We start from the raw sequence: 23,991 nt of genomic DNA, 5'->3' as shown, positions 1-23,991 counted from the left end.
GGCAAAAGGGCTTGGCTCGTAACTTTGGTCCTAAAAGAGGCATACCTGCATGTCCCAGTCAGACAATCTTGCAGAAGATACCTCAGATTCATAGCTGGCTCAATGCATTATTAATTTTCTGCACTGCCCTTTGGCTTATCTACTGCACCCAGGGTCTTTACAAAATGCCTGGCACTAGTAATTGCGTTTTGCAGACAGAAAGGAATTAAAATATATCCCTACTTGGACGACTGCCTAATTGAAGCAGAGAACAAAGACACTCTTCTACAGCATCTGGTGTTTGTAAAAAGATTACCAATTGTCCTAGGGTACACAGTAAACGAAAAGAAATCCAAACTAGTGCCCTCTCAAGAGATAATATTCCTGGGTGCAAGCTTAAATACAACTGCCCAGATGGCTTATCCCATGCCAGACAAGCAAAAACAACTAACTATTTACTTCAAGAAATTGGCAACAAAAACCCACTTATCTGCAAGGAAAATCCTGCAGGCCTTGGGTTTCATGGCATCCTGCATTCTACTAATTCCATATGCCAGACTGCATATGAGGAAACTACAATGGTATCTGAAAAGTGTTTGGACTCAGCATTGCCACAGCTTGGAGACAGTAATTGCACTCATTCCCTGCCTACAACAGGAGTTTCGATGCTGGGCAGAAGCCTGTTACCACAACAAGGGTCTGCCATTCAGTTTACCCACAGTCAGACAGACACTGACAACGGATGCATCAGATTATGCCTGGGGGGCCCATATGGCAGGAAAATGTATTCAGGGCACGTGGCCTGCAAACCAGATGCCTCTTCACATCAATCAAAAAGAGATGCTAGCTGTTCAAAATGCCCTGACAGCTTTCAAGGACCTGCTTCAACCAGGACAATTACTGATAAAGACAGGCAACACTACGTTCATGTAGTACATAAACAAGCAGGGAGGTACTTATTCTTACCCCCTCTGCAGACAAGCAATGACCTTATGGGACACAGCACTGGCTTTTCAAGTTCACCTACAAGCACAATTCCTGCCAGGAAAAACAAATACTCTGGCAGACAAACTAAGCATAAACTTCATGGATCCCCACGAATGGAAACTGGATCCACAAGTCTTCAGGATGATAATAAGGAAATGGGGATGCCCAGACATAGATCTATTTGCCTCCCCTCAAAACTGTCAATTACAAAGATTTTGCACAAGGATTTACCACAAGCAAGCATGGAAAGTGGACGCCCTATCATTCAGCTGGAAAAATCTAACAGTATATGCTTTTCCTCCTCTGCCTCTCCTTCCCAGAGTACTCCTAAAGGTCAGACAAGAGAAGCCAAAAATGATTCTGATTGCGCCAGACTGTCCACGCCAGCACTGGTACCCAGTCCTAAAGAGCTTGTCTCAAGGCCCAGCATGGGTATTGCCTCAAACTTCTCACTTGTTGACCCAACAAAACAATCAGATCCTGCACAGCCAACTCAGGACCTTAAATCTGGCAGCATGGCGGATAATGTAGCCATTCTGAAAGCTCCTCTTTCAAAAGCTGTTATGGATGTTATCTTGGAGGCCAGGAGCCCAGTATCAGAAAATCTTATGCAGAAAAATGGAAGAGATTCTGTGCTTGGAACCAGGAACAAGGCATTGACACATCTGTACCAAATATTCCTCAGATTTTACAATACCTAACTGAGATGCTGAACAAAGGCCTTTCTTTCTCATCAATTAAAATTCATGCCTCTGCCATTTTTGCACATTACAATACGGAACCACCTATCTTTTCTCATCCTTTAATAAGGCAGTACCTCAGAGGAGCCAAAATCATTAGGCCTCCAAGGAGAGCACCAATTCCAGCCTGGGACCTCAATTATGTTTTGGAAAAACTCACATTGCCTCCTTTCAAGCCAGCATCAACAGTGGATATTAAATTCTTATCCTGGAAAACAGCTCTGCTCCTAGCCATAACCTCTGCAAGGCGAGTCTCGGAGTTACAAGCACTCATGGCTGTGGAACCTTTCATCATTTTTCATCCAGACAGGATTTCTCTGAGGACAAACCCTACATTTATGCCTAAGGTGGTGTCCAGTGTGGCCCTCAATCAAACCATTCACTTGCCTACCTTTTACCCAAATCCACAGAACAAGGGTGAGAAAATTATGCATTCTTTGGACATACACAGGCAGTTACGCTTCTGCTTGGACAGAACTAAAGCTTTCAGAAAAACTGAGCAACTTTTAGTGTCATATGCTGCAGGATCACAAGGAAAGGCTATATCAAAACAGACTATTTCTAAATGGATAGGCCATTGTATCCGTTTCTGCTATTCTCAACATGGCAAATCAGTGCCTAAGGGCATTAGGCCTCATTCCACCAGAGCAGCAGCCACTTTAGCAGCCTTCCTCAGAGGAGTACCAACCAAGTAAATCTTAGAGGCTGCAACTTGGGTGCACACCTTTACAAAGCACTACCACTTGCCTCTCTAAGTCCAGAGCAGGCTTCGCCACTGCAGTTCTGTAGGGCCTCATAGCCTCTCCTAATCCTATTTAGCCCAGCCACTCATCCTCAGCTTTGGGATTCAACCCAAGAGTAATGACTGCAACAGTGAAACACGATGAGCATAGTACAGTTGTGTACCTACCATAAATGTAGATGTTCGAGTGTATTCACTGTTGCAGTCGAGGTTAACCACCCACCATCCCCCTTCTCTTTGCTAGGACTTATCTACACTTCTCTATCCTATACAATCTTTTTGGTGTATTTGCTTGTAGATGAAGGAAATGTTATTTTTGTGCACGCATTTCTTATTGCTATATTTTTCAGCCTACCTATTTGGGGCACCTGACATCTGGGGCAAGAAAAACTGAAGAAAATGGCGTTGGCTGCATCTTTTATACCCCTGGTGCACTGATGTCAGGGAAGAGGCGACAGCAACCGACGCCGGACCTAGACTTTGGAATTCTGGCCGACTGCGGGTAGCCTGCCAGCAGGATAACCCAAGAGTAATGACTGCAACAGTGAATACACTCGAACATCTACATTTATGGTAGGTACACAACTGTACTTTCTGACATCAGCACAGAAAAACACAGTCTAATCTTTCTATTTCCTAGCTACTTCTAAGTGAAGCACTAAAGTCTAAGATCATACTTACAGACACGGGCAGAGCTGGTTGTGAGTTGGATGTTTTCAAGGCAAATGCTAAATGCTCTCATTCTTTCTGTCTTTAAATTGATAACACAGTACCACTGATTCATTTCAGATTACATCATTTCTTTCTGGTTCCCTGGCTAACAGCAGCTCAACATTTACATTTTTAATATCTCTTTTATCTTGCACCTGCAGGAAGCTATAGCAATAAAAAACATTCCACATGTAAACTCTAGTAATTATTCATTAAGTTAAAACAATAGAATGTGCTAGCCCAGACGGACTGACTCCGAGTTTTAGATAGAATTTCACACGTTTGACTTGTCAGCTTTCTTCCAGCAGAGTGCACTGTGGTTACATTTTTGCAGTTCCACATTTAACACCATTTTTCTTCCATTTTAGAGAACAAGCCTGTGGCTTACATTAATATTTACAAATGACAGAATTATCTACAAAATTCTAGCTAGCTAGGCTGGCAGCCTTCACCTATCTTCACACTAATAATAGGCACTGAGAAAATAAACACCCTCTTTACAGATAACACCAGAATCGGGTAAACATGGAAGATGGAAGAGTCAGTGTTGACTGATAAATGGAAGCTGGTAATGGGCCAATAGCTGGCATCTAAGATTCATTGCTGAAGAATGTAAAGTGCAGTACCTGGGGCATTACCCAAGGATGACTTTCAGATTGGGAGGAGTATGAAGGTCAGGAGAAAGACCTGTTTGTGGTCACAGTGACCCAGATAATTAATGACAAGAGACATGGATGGCTCATTTATTGTCCAATGCCCATTCACACTGTAGTGCTCAAACCTCTCATCTCTTAAGAAAAAAATGACTTCCACTTGTTCTGTAGCAAGCCAATTGGCAGACACAGGCCTCCACCACTCTCCTTAGCTCTTAGGGAAAAAAAAACTCTTTGGCTTACACAGTTGGAAGCCACTTGGTATATCAGTACATTTGTACCAATCAGCTTTCTACTTCTTAAGCCAATCCACTCCTCCCACAGCTCCACAGGGAAGAGCAAAAAAAAAAAAAGCTGGTACTAAAAGTAATGAAGGCAGTACCATTATTGATCCCACCCTCTAATACATTGCCCCACCCTTGCTAAGCTACTGAGCAGGCAGACATATGCCAAGGCCAGTAGTATACAGAGGTGGATTCTGAGATTTCACTGTAGAAGAAGGGAAGCTAATCTCCCTTTCACCTGCTCACTGATTAGACCTCAGTTGGACTACTACAGCTACATCTAGAGGTATAATGATACTAGGGAGACAGCAGAGGAAAGCAACCAAGAATGATTGGGGATGGAGAGACTAGATATTCAAGAAAGGCTGAGCAATCTATGAATTTTGTCACTCTCAGACAGGAAAGGTAGGGGTTAATATGACCTAGGTGCATAATATAAACCTGTTTGTGAATGAAAAAGCTCAAGAAGGAGGACACTGGGTAGAAGGGATCAGTAGTTAATATAGGGAACAGCTTTGAGCCTCTGCTTTAGAAAGCAGTACTTCATTGAAAGAATGGTAGATGCATAGAACAAGTTGGGAGATAGGATAGTAACAAAGAGTGAAGTGCTCTCTCTCTCAAGAATAGAAAGGTAGTCTACTCCTGCTTGCTCATATGTATTTTTATATGTACACCCCCTCAGTTAAGACAAACATGTTACAAGAAGATGCCATTGGACTGAGTTGTGCAGCTAGGCTTATAAAAGACCTGGTGGTTGTTATCCCAGTGTATACCTCTGAACGTGTAATGCATTGAATTTGGGTGAAATGGAATGTTGATTGGTAGAGTTCTTCAGATCTTCCTGCAATGAACGAAGAACATGTGGAGTTGAGGAAGAAGAGGATCTAGCTGCAGCATTTAGGAAAACTTGAAACATGCATCTTCTTTTTCTAATTTCTCCAAATCTTTTGGGTTTCTAATACCATGATGGAAATAGACCCCATTCCTAAGTCAAAGTATGATTAAAGTTCATGAAATCAGTATTGCTTCAATCTTTGATGTCAGCCAAAAGTGCTCTTTGCAGCTCCTGCAGTGTGCCCAGTAATGACTCCTGCAATTCGTACAGGGTTACATGGATTGGTAACATATCTAAATATCTCTCTTAAAAGCAGTGTTTCAACAACTGATAAAAATTGCAATATCACTTGGTAACCAACACTTTATTCGACAAACAAACTCCCAACTGACTTTTGTCTTCTTTTCTTGGACCACTATAAACGGTTTTCTAGCATCTGTCTTTTGAATTGTTGGTAATGGGTGATCCCGTGTGGTATAAACTTCATCATTTTCTGTGATGCTTTCTGGCTTATGTTTCCAGTGTTTTTCAACCACTTTGATACTATAATGTTTGCACAATCTCCAGTGAAACAGTCTCACCACAGTATTATGCCTTTCAGTATACAGTCCTTCTGCCATTAGTGTATCACAACCAGCAACAAGATGTGTGACTGTTTCCAGTTCGGTTTTACAAAACCTACATTTGTCTGTTTTTCCCACATATTCAGTGGGCTTTGTAAACCAGCGTGTACGTAGCCCGCTATCCTGGGATAACAATATTAACCTTTTATTTCTTGGTTTGAATTCGCCTCTCCTTTAACCATTCCTGCATTCGTTCTTGATCAACATGAGACTTTTCCAGAAGTTTTCTATACTTGCAACTATATTTATGTTTTTTCCACATTTCTTGCCTTCTCATCTGGTCCTTCACCTTATATTCTTTCTTTTGTTTTTTTGGCACATTCATTTGCTGCCTGTTTTTTTATCTACTTCTGGTTTGATTTCCATTCCTGCTTGACGTCGATATGCTTCTGCTAAATTAAGCAGAGAAGTCATCTTAGATTTATTTTCCTGATGTTTCAAAACTTTTACTACATTTGGATCTTGTGAGGTCAGAAGACATGTGTGGAGTCCCACAATTGCAGATCTGTACATGTAATCAATTTCAAGGAGGCCCATTCCTCCTTCAGAACGGGGAATATATAATCTTGGTATACACTGATTTTTATAAATCATTTGGTGAGCATGAATCATCCTTCTTGTTTTAATATCTAATCTATCCAACACTTTTTCGGTCCAGTCAGTCACTCCAAAATTGTACGTTAGGACAGGAAGAGCAAATTGTTTTATAGCTTGGATCTTGTTCCTAGATGTCAGTGCTGTTCTCAGGATTAATTTAAGTTTTCTAAAGTATTCCTTACTGAGTTTTATTTGCATTTGTTCATGTTTTATTGCTGATCCTTCATCAATTCCCAAGTATTTATACACTCCCTCTTGTTCACGTTCTTTTATATCACATTCTTGTCCCAAACTGATGTTTTCCTGGTGCTGCAGTTTTCCTTCTTTAAAGGTTGCTTTTGCGCATTTATCAAGACCAAATGACATTCTAATATCATCTGAAAAAGTTTTGACAACCTGCAGCTGTGCTTTCAGTTCCTCATCTGATGAGCTATACTACTGGCCTTGGCATATGTCTGCCTGCTCAGTAGCTCATCGACAAAGAGAAGTCATTTGACTTTGTTGTTTTCTAGGAGCCAAATTATAGTCATGGCCTAAGCTGTTAAGTAAACAGCGTAACAGATTAATGGCAAGGCAGAATAGCAACGGTGACAGAGAGTCACCCTCGAATATCCCCCTTTGAATTTTTATCCCTGGGATAATAATCAGTCCTTTATCATGGCTTAATTGCAGAGTGGTCTGCCATTGTTTCATGGTTACTGTACTGTAGTCAATCAGTGTAGGGTGTATCTTATACATTTTTAAGCACTCTTTTTATCCATGTATGTGAGATACTATCAAATGCTTTTTTGTAGTCAGTCCGTTCCATACTTAGATTCTTCCCCTTTTTACAGTTCTCCACTATAACTTTATATCTGAAGTAGTTTACTTCATTTGATCTTCAACCTGTGGGATACCGGATCCATATTGGATCTTAGCCGGCAATCTCACTAGCATCTGCTTCGAGCTCCAAGCTCCTCCCCTTACCCATATTACACCTCCACTACCTTCCAACCCCCAGATCTCATTTGCCGTGGCTAACTGAAGCATTGTGATCTCCAGAGCTCCGAGTAGTAAGTGGGTATTAAAGCTTTTAGAAAGCCTTTTTTCCCCTCAAAACTTTCAGGATAGTGGTTAGTGTAGCTTCCCCTTTTCCTCCCCTCATTTGGTGCGTCGTGTGTTTAAACTTTAGTGTTGTTTAGCTTAGTGTAGTGTATTTGGTTGCGTACTTGCTTCCCCTCCCTCCTCAGTGTGTTCTGTGTGTGAGTGTGGTAAGTGTTTTTTCAGCGGGAAAATATTTTTTCTGCTCTACTTGTTTTCCATCTTGTCTAAATGGCTGATAAGCCAGTGTTTAAAAGGTGCAGTCATTGTGGCCATAAGTTGTCCCCAGCAGATGGCCACACTCTTTGTGTGATGTGCTTGGGCGTGGCCCATCTCAGTACAGACTGCTGTATTTGTGCAGGTTTTAACCCTCGTGCAATCAAGGACAGGAAGACTAAGTTGGCCCTGAAAGGTCTTCTTCCCTCTTCTGAGGCGGTTGCCTCTTCCTCGGCTACTGTGGCCACCTCTCCTTCTTCTCTTGCCCTTGCTTCTCCTCCCTCCCAAGCTGAGACTCAACCTCCCATTTCAAAGCCTGTGGAAGCGGAGGGGAAAAGGGGCAGAGAGAAGGAGAGAGAGCAAAAATCCAGGGCAGACAAACGTAAGAGGTCCCCGGACCACCCTTCACCTGCTTTGAGTCATAGGATCCGTGACTCCCCTTGGCTCCGATCTCCAAGGTTTTCCCCAGAACCAGAGGAGACAGGCTCTACATCTAGGGCCTCAGTGCTCTGACCGCAAGGTCGGAGTCCGTGGCCTCATCGAGATCCAAGTGGTCCTTATCGGAAATCGACATGGATAAAATGAGGAGGTTCAGATCCAGATGGGGGTCTTTCCAGCCCCCTCTCCCTTAGGAGGGGGGAGTTTGCTTCCCTTTTTTACACCGATTTCTCCTTCTCCAATCCATCCACCGGCTTTGGGGTACTCTGATCCGAGGATGGCTTTAGTCAGGGGGTCGGCGCCAATGGTACCTGCTTCCTCGACGCTGACAGCTGCCTGGAGCGTGTCGGATCTGATCAGCTCGAATCCAAGCCGCTCTTGGAGCCGGAGCTTGGGTGTCGGATCTGAGGGAGTGGAACCTTTTTCACTGGCTCCGCCGTTGTGGGGCCAAGTTCCTTGCCTCGGTGCTCCGTCCACTTCGGGCCCAGCTCCGATTCTCTCGTCGGACCTGGGGAAGACCGGCTTCCTTATTTGTTCCACAGGAGGTTCATTCTCCCTCAGCGTTCAACGTGGTAGAAGGGTTTCTCTTGGCTGGATCGAGACCCCTAACTATCCCCTCGGACTTCGCCCCGACCCCCTTGGCTCTTTCTATGAATCCCATAATTTTACCAGAGAGACAGTCCATGCTGGAGGAGCCCCAGACAGTTCCCCCTGAGGAACAAGTGGCTTGCGAGTTCAACCCGGAGAGCTCCACCGGAGATGTGTCTCGCAAGCATACATGTAAGCTGAGGCAGTTAGACTCCCCCGAGTCCCTCACTGAGGATATGGATTTGGATGATGGGGAAGATTCCCCCAGGTCACCTCCCGAGGATGTCTCCTTTGGAGACATCATGGAAATCCTTAGCCAACGGGGAGGTTGGTCTGCCCCAAACCTTCTTCTGATGAGTCTGTGTTCCTGGAGGCTTTCGGCATGGGCCCATCTACTTCCTCGCTGTCCCTCCCATAGATCCCTTGGTGGACCTGGTCATCTCGCGGGCCTGAAAGGAGCTGGACACCATGGAACCAATTCCCAAAAGGCCAGCATGGAACCAGGGCTCCCCCATAGACTCTATGGTGGTAGCAGCAGTCACAAAGAAGGAACTAGCCCATGAGAGTTCCTCAGTTCATCCTCCTGACCGAGAGTCATGGATGATGGACCGCTTAGGGAAGCGGGTTTACGCTTCAGCTACCTTTTCTATTAGGGCACTGAACTACCTGGCCCACATCAAGAGACTCCACCACAACCTGGTCAAGGAGCTGGTAGAGTCTCCCCCTAAGTCCATGTTGCAGGAGGACAGGGACTCATTCTCCGCGAGGATGGCCACTTTGAAAGCAGTCTCCAACACTTCCATATGACTCCTTTTACATGCTACTGAAGGAGCAGCTAGGGCGGCTGGGTCCGGCATGTCCATGAGGCACAACGCCTGGCTCAGACTATGTCAATTTTCAGAACCTTTCAAGGTGTCCTTTGTCAATGCCCCTTATGATGGCTCTACTTTCTTTGGTAAGACCGTCAAAGAGACTTTAGTCCAGAGTGAGAAGGATGGGAAGACACTGTCTGCCATCGGTATCCGCTTCTCGAACCCTCAAAGATCCTTTTCCCGGAATCAGAGAGGGCAAAGGAAGATGTGGTTCCAGAAGTCACAGTATTCCCAGGACACTCAGGGCTCTTCCTCCTTCAGAGGCAGAGGGGGACAGAATGGACGCCGGTCAAGAGGCAGAGGAGGGTCTGAGGAATTTTGGGTATCGAGAACCTTTCTCGGATAGGCCCGGACAGCAGCCCTGAGGGGTGGCCCAACTGCTCTACTCTGGAGGCAGTCGGGGGATGATTGTCCTTGCACCTGGTGGCATGGGAGTCCATAACATCAGACCACTGGGTGCTTCAGATAATATCCAGAGGATACTCTATCCCCTTTGTGGGTCATCCCAAATCTCTCAAACACCTCCTGGACGTACCACCCACACAAATGAAGGCAGCAGCACAGGAAATTTCCAAGCTGCTAGCAAAACGAGCCATCGAAACCATCCCTCCAGATCAGTCCAGATCGGGCTTCTGCTCCAGGTTCTTTTTGGTTCCAAAGAAAACAGGGGACTTAAAGGGACAATCCCAGTGTTTAAAATTCAGGTCTGAATTACACATAACCAAAGCAACGCCCACTTAGCACATCACTCACATTCCCAACCACAGTGTCATTTTTCTTTTAAATATCCTGTGCCTGTTCAGTTCCAGTCTTGTTTTAACTCCCACTGTCAACTGCCTTTTGGATTTGCGTTCCTATCATTTGAGTCAGACTGAAATTTCAAACTTAAAGGGGTCAATCCAAGTATTAAAAACTCTGAATTAAAACCGGACAAAGTAACACCCACTTTCCTTATGTTATGAACATTCCCAGCTACGACTGCATATCCAGAGATTACAGTCTTTATTTTTTTTTTTTTTTAGGTCCCTGAAAGAGCCAAGCTTTAGCTTTGTTTTCATAATTTTCAATAAGACTTGGCACATATATCGGACTTCCAAACTTATTTACTTATTTTCATTCCTCCTAAAAAAGTGTAAGATGTTTGTCACTGTGCTCTTAATTTGTTACAGTCCACTGCCGGTAATGAGAGATTGCAATTGCGGCAGCGCTTTTCTTTTTTATTTTATTACAAGCATGCAAAACTGTGTATTAAGTTGATTATACATATGTTGGTACTGCTGTGGGGGATGATATTCTCCCAGCAAGTATCATGCAATTTGAAAAGGCTTGTCAGCACTATTTTTTTAAAAAAGACATTAATTTCTTGGAATGCAGATCAGTGATGTACGTTTCCCTTCATTTCACTTCATATTGCTGGTGCCTCTAAGAAAGGTGAGAAAATCTGGAGAAAGTGAGTAGTACAGTGAAGGAAGGACAAGCACCAGACAGTATGTTTTAAAGTAAATATTTACCACTGGATATGTGAAGCCTGGAGGCTGTGCATAATTACATGCCATTCTGTACTCGTGCATGAAATTAACAGGCATGCATTGTAGCTGTGACATGGCATTTGAGACCATACTCTTGCTTGGAGCCACCATGCATACAGTGTGTTTGAGATGTTACACTGGGTATTGATAAACTTGTGGGAGAAGGAATGGTAATTGAAATGGAGAAAGGAAACGTGTGAAGTAAAAATGGGTGAAAAGTTGAGATTATTTATTTATTTTTTTTATTTTACATTTATTTTACATTTGTTAACCGGGCTAGTCTAACTGGATATATTTCCATTTTCAGTAGAGGCCCGGGGAGAAAAGCTCCACATGTAGACAGGACGGATACAACAAAAACAACAAATACATAATAACAGATTAACAATCAGATTTAAAAAAGAGGTAGGTATATACTCAAGACCAGAATAACTAATTATATTTAAAGGTATAAACCAAATGTTCAACATAATTTCATCTTTAGAGGTTTGAACAAATAGCTTTAGGATTGGTGATTTTGAAATGAATCAAAGGTCAGAGGTGGGACTATATCAAGGAAGAAGAAGGCAGAGAAGAGAATGCTGAAGAGTATTCATACTTCCTTCTTGACATTCTCCTCCTAGCATCGTCTCATTAACCCATACTCTCCATCTCACTAACCCATATTCATCAAAACTAATTATTTCCATGCTTATCCTTGCAGTAATTTTTTTACATTTTTTCCTCTGTACATATCATTTTTTTTTTCTTCTTTATTATTTTTCTAATTTAGTACTGTCTAACTTTTGCATTATTCTTCCTGTTTAACTCTGTCATGTTTGTAATTTTTTGTAATTTCTACCAATAGAAATGTTTACTATTATTAAATTAAAACATTGTCCAATTAGTCATGCTGTTTTCTATAATTTCTATCAATATTTTAGTATGTATGGTCTCTCATTGTTAACCATGTTAATATTGTTTGAAACGTTGTAAAGATTTGTTAAAATTTCTATGTGGAGCTTTTTTCCCCTGGCCTGTAATGAAAAGAAGCCAATTTTTCTCCCAGTCAGACAATCCCAGTAAACAAAGGCAGGTAATAAATATGTCTAATTATTTATGTCTGTTAATCTAGGGGTAAGTACAGAGATCATCAGTGGATCTATTTTAAGCCACGGTCCAGGGTAAGTTTGAAAACATTCTCGTGCAATCGGGAGCAAAGCACAGAACTTTAATGAAAAAAAAGCACAATGTAAAATGTCCACCTTTTTATAAAATGTTGAATGTTATAAAAGTGACTTGAAATATACACATGATGGTGTAGATTAATTTCATAGAACCTGTATAAGAGAGCAGAGAGAATTATAAATAACAGTAAGTAATTAATGTGAGGATGGTAGACTGCAGCAGGGAAGAATAATTAAAAAGTATTGGTTATAAGTAATAGTGCAGCTTTTTTAGGATAAGAGTCTTTAGTCTAATTCTGGTATTAGTCAGCAGGTGATAAGGATGTGCAAAGGGAAAGATTAGTTTTGAGTTGTACTCACAAGTATAGTTTATTCTGTAGTAGTTCATAAGCTAAGAGGTTCTCCGGTTCGATTCTCGGCTGGGGTGCCTTCTGTTCGGAGTCTGCATGTCCTCCCTGTGGTCGCGTGGGTTTTCTCCGGGTGCTATGGTTTCCTCCCACATCCCAAAGACATGCAGTAGGTGGATTGGACACTCTAAATTGGCCCTAGGTGTGAGTGTGTGTGCCTTCTGTGGAAGGTTGGGCGCCAGGCTGGCAACCCGACACCATAAAAACTCCACTGCCAATCATGAGCGGACAGATGATCCGCTGTGGCGACCCCTAACCAGGAAAAGCCGAAAGAAGAAGAAGAAGGGTGCACAGAAGCAAACTGTTTCTTCTAATAACAGAATACAGATTAACTCCACCCAGAGCACATGCAGTTTACTACAGTTCTTATTACAAGAAAACTAAGAATGCTGATCAAGCTATGTCCCTGACATTTTTAACTTGCATTTAAAAGCAAACCAAAAATATTTACTAACAGCAAATGTACTTTAATGTAGCAAAGTGCAGCTTGGCAGCTTCAACTTTGTACGTTTTGCCAGCATCCGTAATGCAGTTCACATAAGTGTGTACATATGAGTGCACAGCAGTACATGCATGCAAGTGCATGAGTGTGTGTATGACTGCACACAAATGTTTGCATCTGTCTGTCTGCCTCTGGGTGGGCACCCTTGTACATGCATTTCTTCATAACTCAGTAGTTATGCAGAAGCACATTTCTCAGATGTTGTCATATTTTTGTCCTGTCCCTTATACAATTTTTGATTTTCTGGCAAATTCCTGAGGAATTCAGAAAAGTCAGTAGCATAGGACATTAATAGAGTTGTGTACCTCTTATTTTTCAGAAACTGCATGATTATGCAATGTTTTTTGTTACATTAACTGTAATTAAGTGACAGAGTAATATAAAAACAAATCCTTGATTTTGCCCTAACCCCATTAATTTTTGCTATCTCAAGAAATCTTGAGAAAGAAGTTCAGAGGTATGCAAGCAACTATACTGCTCAACTGCAACCGATTTTGAGATGCTCCTATGTTTTACTTCACTTTTTTTTCCATGTACCTAGTTTTCTGGTAAATCACTGAGAATTACAGGTACGGCAATAATGTCAGGCATTAGCGTTTCATAATTCTTATTGCTCAGAAAGTAAATGTTGATGCAAATCTTGTTCTGTTATCTTTTTAATTGAAATAGAGTAATATTAAAAGTATACCAGGTTTTGTCCTTGTTACTTTTTGCTATATCTACAATTCTTGATCATAGAAGTTGAGAAGTATGCAAGGAACCATACCTCTCTCAGTTGCCCTGGATTTTGCATGATGTCTTGGACTTTGGCTCATATTTTCCTGCCCTATCCCTTATTTCCTGGTAAAGCACTGATGATTGCAGTCAAGTCAGTACTTGTAGACAGAGTTTTATACTTTTTTGTTTGGAAATTCACACGGATGCAAAACCTGTTGTTCTGATAAACTTTTTAAGTGAAGTAGAGTAGTATTTAAAATTGCCCCAGATATCTTTCTCTGTTATTTTTGGCAAAGTCCATAATTCTTAAGCATACAAGTTGAGAAGTATATAGGGACCCCCATGTTGATTGCAATAAAATTTAAAAAGAATGTATGTTCTGCTGTGATCTGCATCTGTTGTTACCACTGGCCATAGTTTTATTCGGCTTCCTATCACAATTCCAAAAAAAAAAAAAATACCTGCAAAGAGAAAACTATCTCTGAATATCCACAGCCATACAATTAACAGCAGTGTTGTAGTCACCTGATTCCATTTCTAAATCATGGTGACATGTAACTAGAGACTACTGACTCAGAACTGAGATCCTTTGCAAAGGGCAATGCATAGTAATAGGCCATGAGTTGGCTACCCAATCCTAGTATGATGATAATGATATCATGGTGCAGTGGTTAGCATTGTCACCTCACCACAAGAGGTTCTCCAGTTCGATTCTCAGGCAGGATGCCTTCTGTGCGGAGTCTGCTTGTCTTTCCTGCATTCGTGTGGGTTCCCTCCGGGTGCTCTGGTTTCTTCCCACATCACAAAGACATTCATCTACAGCATTTCTCCCTGGGCCTCCACTAAAAGTTGACTCATTCCAAGTCAGACTTTCCCAGTAAACAAATGATGTTATGTAGTCCTATCTCGCCATAATTCTTGCTGGATGGGTTCGGAGCTGATACTCTGCTCCAACTTGGCCGATACTAAAGCTCGAGAGCTTTTACTTGCTCGAGGCTAACCCCCATCACATGGTGCCTCCCGGCAATTCCCCAGATCTTGTTTGCTGCGAAAGCTTCGAGGCTGTCTCCTTACTGGCTCATTGGCTAAGTAGATTTTTTGATAAATCTTGTTATTTTGTCATCCTTTTCTTCATATTTCTACTTTAATAGTTATTATCTGTTATCTAGTGTGTGTATTGTTGAGTGTTTGATCCCCTATTCCACCTTTTTAGGATTGTATGGCCCATTTTAGTTAGAGGGCCGTAGTTGCCCACATAAATTAGAGGGCCTTTCCTCCCTGAGTGCTAGTCCTTCTTCCCTTTTATAAAAAAAACACACACACACACACACACACACACACACACATATATATATATATATATATATATATATATATATATATATATATATATATAAATAAAAACTTTTCTTCTCTTCATAACTTTGTTGTTAGTTATAGTTAGTATTGTTATAATTGTAATTGTTGTTAGCCTTGTTTTCTTGTCAGCATGTCTAAAGAGAAAGATAGAGAACATAAGGAACACCGCCCTTCTGGCTTCAAAAAATGAGACAAGTGTTCACAAAAAATGTCATTGACTGACAGTCACACTAGCTGTGTGTACTGTCTGGGAGAAGCTCATTTACAAGAACCCTGTACTTTTTGCCATGCCTTCAGTACTAGGGTTCTTAATGAGAGAAAATGTAAATTGATAGACAAGGTCACAGAGGTCTTATGACTAGTTCCTTCCAGGAACAGCTGGAACTTGCTCAGACAGCTCCCAAAACTGTGAAGAGAAAATCTTCGGTTACAGCTTCGGAGCCATCTAAAAAGTCTAAAGCGACGGAGCCAATGAGTTCTGGCTCCGATTCCGCTTCTTCTGTCTCTGTGCCGTCAGTTTCTTCAGTGTTGAGGCAACCTTCGGTATCTAGACACTCACCAGTTATTGACCCTATTTCACCAAACTTGAGGTCTTCTGTTTTAGAAAGGAGGAGATCTTCTGTCTTCACCTGTTCCTCCAGGACACTTTCAGATGAGGATATCAAGCGGGGTGGTGAAGAGGTTGCTCTGTGACCCAGCTCTGGCCAAAAAGTTAGCTCTTCCGGACCCAAAGGCTTTGGAGCCGTCCCATCTTCAGACTATTGCTCCTCCTCCAACTGTTTCACCTATAAAGTCGAAAACTTTGGGTTCTTCTGTGTTGGATCCTTCAGTTGTGAAAATTTTTCCTGCTTTCTCGGAACCGATAACTCTATCCTCAGCGGCTCAGTCTGGAGCCGAGGGGTCTGGGAGCTGACACTCTCAAGTCGACTCCGAGGGGGGATAGTCACCCTGGTTTTTCTTCGGAACCGACCCTCCCTCAGTGCTTCAGCTCGACTGAGCTTGGTTCCCACATCTGCTTCAGAACCTGTCCCTCCTGTTCGGAGCTGACCTCCCATTTCCTCGGAGCGGAGGTCATCTTCGGAGCGGGGTGGAAAGGCTTTTGAAGCAATAGAGAAAGCTTTGTCCAGTGCCAATACCCTGCCTTTGGACTTGATGTCCCACCAGCAGCCGGCAGCAACCTCTTCTCCCCTGCCTCTCCCTCAGCTAGGAAACCAGTGACTCAAGCAGCCCCCATTAGAGGTGTCCCCTCTTCTGAGACCTTCCCAGATTATCCCACTGGAGAGCTCCATCAGAAGAGACTTTGTAAGAGGAAGCACATTGACTCACCTGAGTTTGTCACGTCAGACACTAACTTGGATGAGTCAGAATGGTCCCCCTAGATCCCCCTCTGAGGATGTCTCTTTTGACATCCTTGAAATCCTCATCTTCAGGACGCATACTACCCTATCAAAATGGACAGGCGCTCCAGAAGACTCATACGCTTTCGACTGGGAGCCAGTCATTTTCAATTTCGAACACAGACCTTTGGCCTCGCTACAGCCCTCAGAGTGTTCACCAAATGCATGGCAGTGGTAACGGCTCAGCTGAGACGTCAAGGATTCCAGGTGTTTCTGTACCTAGTCAACTGGCTCCTCACTGCACCACCAAGCACCAACTAATCAGAACCAGGGACAAGACTATCCTTGTGCACCAGACTAGGCATTACAGTAAACCTAAAAAAATCAGCCTTATCTCCATCGCAGCACATTGTCGTCTTAGGCTCAGAAATAGACAACCACCATGACAGCAAAACTGACACCAGAAAGGATAGAATCATTGCACAACTAAGTCAGATCCATGCTGAAGAAAGACAAAGTACAGGCCAGGATAGTCCTTCAAGTCCTAAGAACTATGGCTTCCACCATTCTCTTAGTTCCCCTAGCCCGTCTTCACATGAGCGTACTTCAGTGGCTACTATTTGCCCAGTGGTCAATGCAGGATCTCCCCGTCTCACAAAATACTCATCAGAAATTCCTGCAAGAAGGATCTAACATGGTGGTTACTTATGGATCAACTTCATCTAGGTCACTCACTTGCTCCCCCTCAACAAAATGCAGTCTTGACCACGGACGCCTCCCAGATAGGATGGGGGGGCATTATCTGGGAATGACGATCCAAGGTATTTGGCAGGATCATGAGAATCACTTGCACATAAATGTTCTGGAGATGAGAGCGGTGCTATACGCGTTGCAAGCACTTCACAGTTCTCTTCCCACTGGGACAATTGCGATTCAATCAGCCAACATGTCTCTTGTGTGGTACATAAGCAAGGGGGGACCAAATCTTACCCACTTTGTTGAGAGGCTTTAAGAGTATGGAAATGGGCGATGGACATTCAACGCTTTCTAGTAGCAATGCACATCCTGGGGAAGTCCAGTGTGATAGCAGACAAACTCAGTCGAGCAATTCTGATGTCTCACGAGTGGTCCCTGAATTCAGAAGTTGCGGAAGAGATTGTTCGCAAATGGGGCCAACCTTGCTGCGACCTATTCACCACGTACATGAACACCAAATGCAGCAGCTACTTTGCCCTAATTCCCCATCCAGGGATGTCACCCAGGGATGCTCTGGTCCACAATTGGCCTCCAGGACTCCTTTATGCTTTTCCACCCTTTCCTCTCATACCAAAAGTGATTCAGAAAGCAAAACTGTTGGAGTACCCTGATCCTCATTGCTGCTTACTGGCCTTGCCAAGTCTGGTTCCCCTTCCTGTGGCCCTATCTCTTGGAGGAACCATGGATTCTGGAACCATCTCCAGACCTTCTGATTCATCAGTCAGGGCAGTTCCATCCTACTATCCAAACCCTGAAATTGACAGCATGGCTGCTCCAGTTCCACGAATAGCCAGGTGTGCTTCCCTTTCCCCTACAGTCAAACGCATTCTGATTTCTTCACACAAACTTTCTACCAGGAAATTATACTCCAGTAAATGGAAAAGGTTCTCCATTTGGGCAGCAAACCAAGGCATAGATCCCTACTCAGCTCCTATAGAGTCTATCCTGTCCTTCCTGGCATCCATTTTTCATGAAGGAGCTGCAGCTGCTACTATTAGAGTTCAGTTAGCTGCCATCTCTAATTATCATTTTGGCTACATGGGAAATCCAATCATGTCCCACTCCTTATGCAAAACATTTTTGAAAGGAGTCCTCCTTCTCAGACCTCCAATCAGGCAGCCACTGGAGCCTTGGGACCTAAACCTAGTTCTTACATCTTTAATTTCTCCACCTTTTGAACCCTCATATTCATGGGATCTGAAATTCATGAACTGAGGAGCATGTTTGCGTGCAGTGGAGGGACATTTCTTGCTGTTTACACTACCTACAGGCTGAAAGAGGAAGGATATAAGGGAAAGGCAAAGGAAGTAGCAGAACAAAGGAAATGCACTACAAATCAGCAATATGGGAGTCTGCAACCCACAATGGGCCAGTGAAAGCACAATAATACAGGTGGCTGCATAGCTGAAAATGGGAAGAAATTTAAATAAAAAATAAGGGGCAACAGCACAAAATAAAGGCGAAATGAAGCAGAAAGCACTACTATGGGATACTTACAAGTCAGAATTGGTATGTGTCTCTCCAAGTACTTGTCACAATTGGAATGGTCACAATGCTTTCTCACTAAAAGAATCAGGCCCTAAATTGTAAAAACTATGCAGACCTTCTCATGGCCTACCCCTTTCCTCAGTATCATAAGGCTACTGAGAGGAGGCCACTGCCTTCCATATAGACCTTCAACAAACTCTATCTTGTCAGACTTATTACACATTTTTTAAGCCCAGTAGTGTCCCCCACTAAGGGATCCCAACATACCTCTCAGCTGTCCAAATTTTCACAGAATTTCCAGATTTTTGCCCCATATTTTTGGTCTGTTTCTCATAACATCTCTGGTTTTCTTGCAAATCATTCAGGATTGAAGTTACTAAATAATGACAGCCATTTGATTTGTAGACTTCATTTCTTTCAGAAAATGCATGCCAACACAAAACCTTTTATTCTAGCATCTTAAGCTTATAAGAGCAATATTTAAAATGTGTTATTTTTTGGCCTTAGCGCCCCCCCATTATTTTTGCCATTGTCTGGATTTCTTGTGCTAAAAGTTTGATAGGTATGGATCCCAACTTGCTTTATAAAATACACAGAACATGTTTGACAGATGGGTATGTATCACAGAGAATACCACTGCTGTGGAACAATCTTACACTTCACATAAAGTACTTCACTTACTCTATTTAAATGTAATTTGGACCAGTGGATGTGTAACCACAAACTCACTCCTGGTTTTGCAACCCTGTCCCTCGTGCATAGGGGAAATATGTAAATCTCCCAACATATGCTTGCCTCTGAATTATTCATATGTGAAATATAAGGACTAGAAAGTGTAAAATCCCCTTACAAGGCAGAATAGTCCATGGCAAATCATTTTCCTAGCATAAAGTTATTTAATTCAGAGTAAAATCATTGGTTTTCTTTAAAAAAATAAAATTGTGTAAGGTTTTCCCTAGCAGAGTACTTATCTGCCCAGCCTTGACAGGTTGCTAGCAACTTTCCAAGTTTATAACAGCAATATTTAAAATGTCTCTCTCTTTCTGGGACTTTGTCCCCCATTATTTTAATTTTTTTTCCCAGATTTCTTGGGCTAAGAGGTTGAGAGTTATGGTGGTAACAGCACACACTACCTACAGAGATCCAAGTTTGTTTCCTTATGGCTGTGAATGACTGCAGCGTTCCTATACATTGTGAAGTAAACACTAGAGATGTTGCCTAGAAGAACTGAGCTCAGTACTTACCAGCATCTTATCCTCAGGGTTTTTTTTTTTTTAAACAGCTGGATTGATATGTGGGTAGTGGTAACATTACTTATTGCCCACAGACTTGATTCTGTCTTATTTTTTTTTCTGTAATTAATTATTACAGTGATCGGGATGTAGATATTTTTTCTAAGTTACCAGTCAGCAGGTCCTGTTATCTGGCACAAGAGATCCTGTTATAAGGACAATTGCTAACTCTAAACATCCTCAAAATGTTAACAAGTTTTTTTATTTCTTTTCTCTTGGAGGCTGAGGCATTTTTTTTTAAATACTTGCAGAAGAGCAGCAGTATCTGTGACCAGTGGTTGGAGACACTGCCCACAACAACAATCCATTTGTGTTTTTCTTCTTCCTGAATGAGGCTGAGGTACCTGTGAATAACCACAACCATGTTTGTTTACATTGCAAAGCAAACTAGAGATTGGTTGTCTAAAAGAGCCAATCTTGATGCTTACCAAATCTCATCTTTAGGGATGCCCCCCCCCCCCGCCTTGCAAAGCAGCAGGATGCAAGACCGTGTGCAGTGGTAACATACCTCTCAACTCTCCAGATCTTCGCAGAATGTCCCGATTTATTTTTGCCTTGTGAATTGGTCTGTTTCTCATAAATTTTGTGGTTTTCTGGCAAATCACTGTTGATTGAATTCAGTAAATAAGGACACACATTTGAGTTTCAGTCTTTATATAGTTCAAAAAGTGCATGCCATCACAAAATCTGATTATTCTAGGAACTTTGTGTGTGTGTGTGTGTGTGTGTGTGTGTGTGTGTGTGTGTGTGTGTGTGTATATATATATATATGTGTGTATGTGTGTATATATATATATATATATATATATATATATACACACACACACACACACACACATTTTTATCTATCTTTATATATATATATATATATATATATATATATATATATATATATATGTATAGCACGTGTGCGTGTCAGACCTATGTCCCTCTTGGACAGGAGCAGTTGGTGCTGTTCACAGACTCCAGCTGCAAATATAGACCATACAACATGGTCAATAATGGAACAAGGGTATAACATGGGTAGGCTTATAAAGGCCCGAAGGCCATTAGCCTAGTAACTTCCTATGAACCTATGAATCTAGGAGTCTCCAATGACTAGAATGTTGGATTCTGTGGTGACTTGCCTAATGGGCTTAGAAGCAGAGGCTCCATGAAATGTAGCCATACGTATTGATGTGGGTGTTGTTTTGAAAGAGTGTGTTCAGGGTTGTTGAGGGAGTTTGTTGTGTACTTCAACTAGGATGTCTTTGGGGTTTAGGTAGGTTACATTTAAGTGCCTCACCATATATGGGCCTATGTGTCTGCTTTGAAATGTGTTTGTGTGTGATAGGTGCAGCGTGTGTATTACCAACAACCTCATTCACAGTAGAGGTGCTTTTATGTGAGAGCTTTGCCTCCAGTGACATTGTGTAAATACATCTCTCACATTCCATATATTTATTTGAGAATTAGCTGGTTATCAATAAACATGGGATAATTTCTACATTGCCTCAGTGTGCCCATATCCACCAAGCTGGTAAGGGAGATAATGGGAAAGTTCATATTCATGGCAACAGACCCTTTCATCGGTTGGAAAGGCTCACCCAGACTCTGCTACAGTTTCATCTGAGGGAAAGGTTAGTTTACTTTTTATTTGCTGTATTCTGTATTACTTTATTGCCTTTTTCTATTTTGTATACTGATTTGTTTTCTTTACACTGTGTTTTACTTGTATTCTGCTTTTAACTGCATATTAAAACTTGAAAAGACACTACAGCTCTGTTTCTTAAGTTAGAAATATTCCCCACCCACCCACTCGGTTAGTGTTGTATTTTTTACTGTAATTGCCTGTCCCTTATGTTAATTTGACCATATATCTCATTCCCTCTCTGCTTTTACTGGCTGGTGTGAGTAAGCACAAAATTATCATTTTGTGAAATCACTCCCCTTCAATTATTTAAATTTATTGCTCATCCTACTGTATTCCATAGTACCAGAATACAAAAGTGACAACCCCCTTTCAATCTGTCTTGCTGTTTTAAAAATAGTTACTCTCCACTAAAACTTAAGTTACCTACTTTCACATCTAACTCCTGTAGTGCACACTGCAGTGTTTTGGATCAACCATTTTTTCATCTTACCTTTACGCATCTACTGCAAGACCACCAGTTATTGGAGAGCCCGCATTCTGCCTCTCAGAAGTCATCTTGGGATTAGTGCTTCTGTTTTTTTCCTGGTGAGAGAAGGAGTGCAGTTACATTATTTCCTGGAGACTGCTGATCACAAGAAAGCTTAATAATTGTTTTATAGGTGACAGCTTGGAATCTGTGCTTATATTCTGATCCTGGTGAGAGTAGTAGCAGAGTCCATTGATTCCTGACTTTTTCTAATTGGAGAGTGAGAGTCTGTGCTTAATGTACCTGATTGGTCTGGTTGGTATTTGAGGCATCTATCAGAAAAAGTCTACAAGCCTGCAGACCTTTGCATCATCTGGGACAAGACTGTGGATCACCAAACAGGCCATGGCTTGCTTCTCTTATTGGGATTGGTGCTAACATTTTGCTTCTGGTGAGAGAAGAAGCAAAGGATTACTGTATCCCAACAGAGTGAAGCTGTGCTGAGACCAGCATTAGTAGTAGCCAGGCAGTAGCCATTCATGTGACTCCCCTCTTTTCATCATTCTTGACAAGCTAATTCTTTATTTTTCAGTAAGTACGGCTTGATTTCTTCCTAACTTCAGAATATCTGCCTAAATACTTCATCCTTAAATTTTCAGGGTCTAAGTATTAGTTTCCCCTCAAGTGTTTGACAGTGCTTTGTACAGACTCAGACACTTTGAGTGACATTTTTCCTGTAAAAGGAATATATAAGGAAACGGCTCCAGGTCTTAGTAATATTGGCCATCCATCCTGGTATGTCTAAAGGTCAGTTTCCTGTGCTTTCTCCTATTAACCTGGTGAATGTTGAAATTCTGAGGCAGTGTAGCAACTGCCTCATGTACACAGACGACCCTCTCCTCTTACCTACCAACACTCAGACTTGTGAGAGATGCACTTGTATATCCAAATTGGAAGCCACGCACTCTGAAGCCAAGACCGGAATAGCTGGTGAAGAGAAGGTCAACACCTGCACCACACCAAATGCAACACGTAGCCCTCCAGAACACCCACCATCACAGCTCTCACATAAAAACACAAACCATACACCCACCTTTGTGGAGGCTGTCAGTAGAAATCTACCCAAACAGCAGAGACCTCCAAGGCAGAAATGCACTCGACCACCACAACACAGCACACACCACAAGACACACAGCTCACCTACACAGTGGGCTCCTCAACCTAAGCCCCTAAGGCAAGACAGCTCTCTTCATTTCATTTCCACTCCCTCTCCCTTTCCTCCTTCCTCATAACTCACCCTAGTGACTTCCTTCATTTCATTTCCACTCCCTCTCCCTTTCCTCCTTTCTCATAACTCACCCTAGTGACTCCCTTCATTTCATTTCCACTCCCTCTTCTCCTTTCTCATAACTCACCCTAGTGACTCCCTTCATTTCATTTCCACTCCCTCTCTCTTTCCTCCTTTCTCATAACTCACCCTAGTGACTCCCTTCATTTCATTTCCACTACCTCTCCCTTTCCTCATTTCTCATAACTCACCTTAGTGACTCCCTTCATTTTATTTCCACTCCCTTTACTCCTTTCTCATAACTCACCCTAGTGACTACCTTTATTTAATTTTCACTCCCTCTCCCTTTTTTCCTTTCTCATCACTCATGCTAGTGACTCCCTTCATTACATTTCCACTCCCTCTCCCTTTCCTCCTTTCTCATAACTCACCGTAGTGACTCCCTTCATTTCATTTCCACTCCCTCTCCCTTTCCTCCTTTCTCATAACTCACCGTAGTGACTCCTTTCATTTCATTTCCACTCCCTCTTTTCCTTTCTCATAACTCAACCTAGTGACTCCCTTCATTTCATTTCCACTCCCTCTCCTCCTTTCTCATAACTCACCCTAGTGACTCCCTTCATTTCATTTCCACTCCCTGTCCCTTTTCCTTTCTCATAACTCACCCTAGTGACTCCCTTCATTTCATTTCCACTCCCTGTCCCTT

At 42.3% G+C, this 23,991-nt stretch overlaps 1 protein-coding gene across 3 annotated transcripts in view; it reads left to right on the top strand.

Moving 5' to 3' along the window:
* Nucleotides 1-23,991, top strand: part of PPP1R21 (protein phosphatase 1 regulatory subunit 21) — a 1,169,673-nt gene that overhangs the window by 633,296 nt on the left and 512,386 nt on the right. The gene's annotated exons all lie outside the window — the stretch shown is intronic.

This window comes from Protopterus annectens, chromosome 1.part2 (genome assembly GCF_019279795.1).
Source record: "Protopterus annectens isolate FY-2018-M chromosome 1.part2, PAN1.0, whole genome shotgun sequence".
NCBI classification, from domain to species: Eukaryota; Metazoa; Chordata; order Ceratodontiformes; family Protopteridae; genus Protopterus; species Protopterus annectens.
The sequence above is the reverse complement of the archived record's forward strand: the minus strand, read 5'-3'. Positions and strand labels throughout refer to the sequence as shown.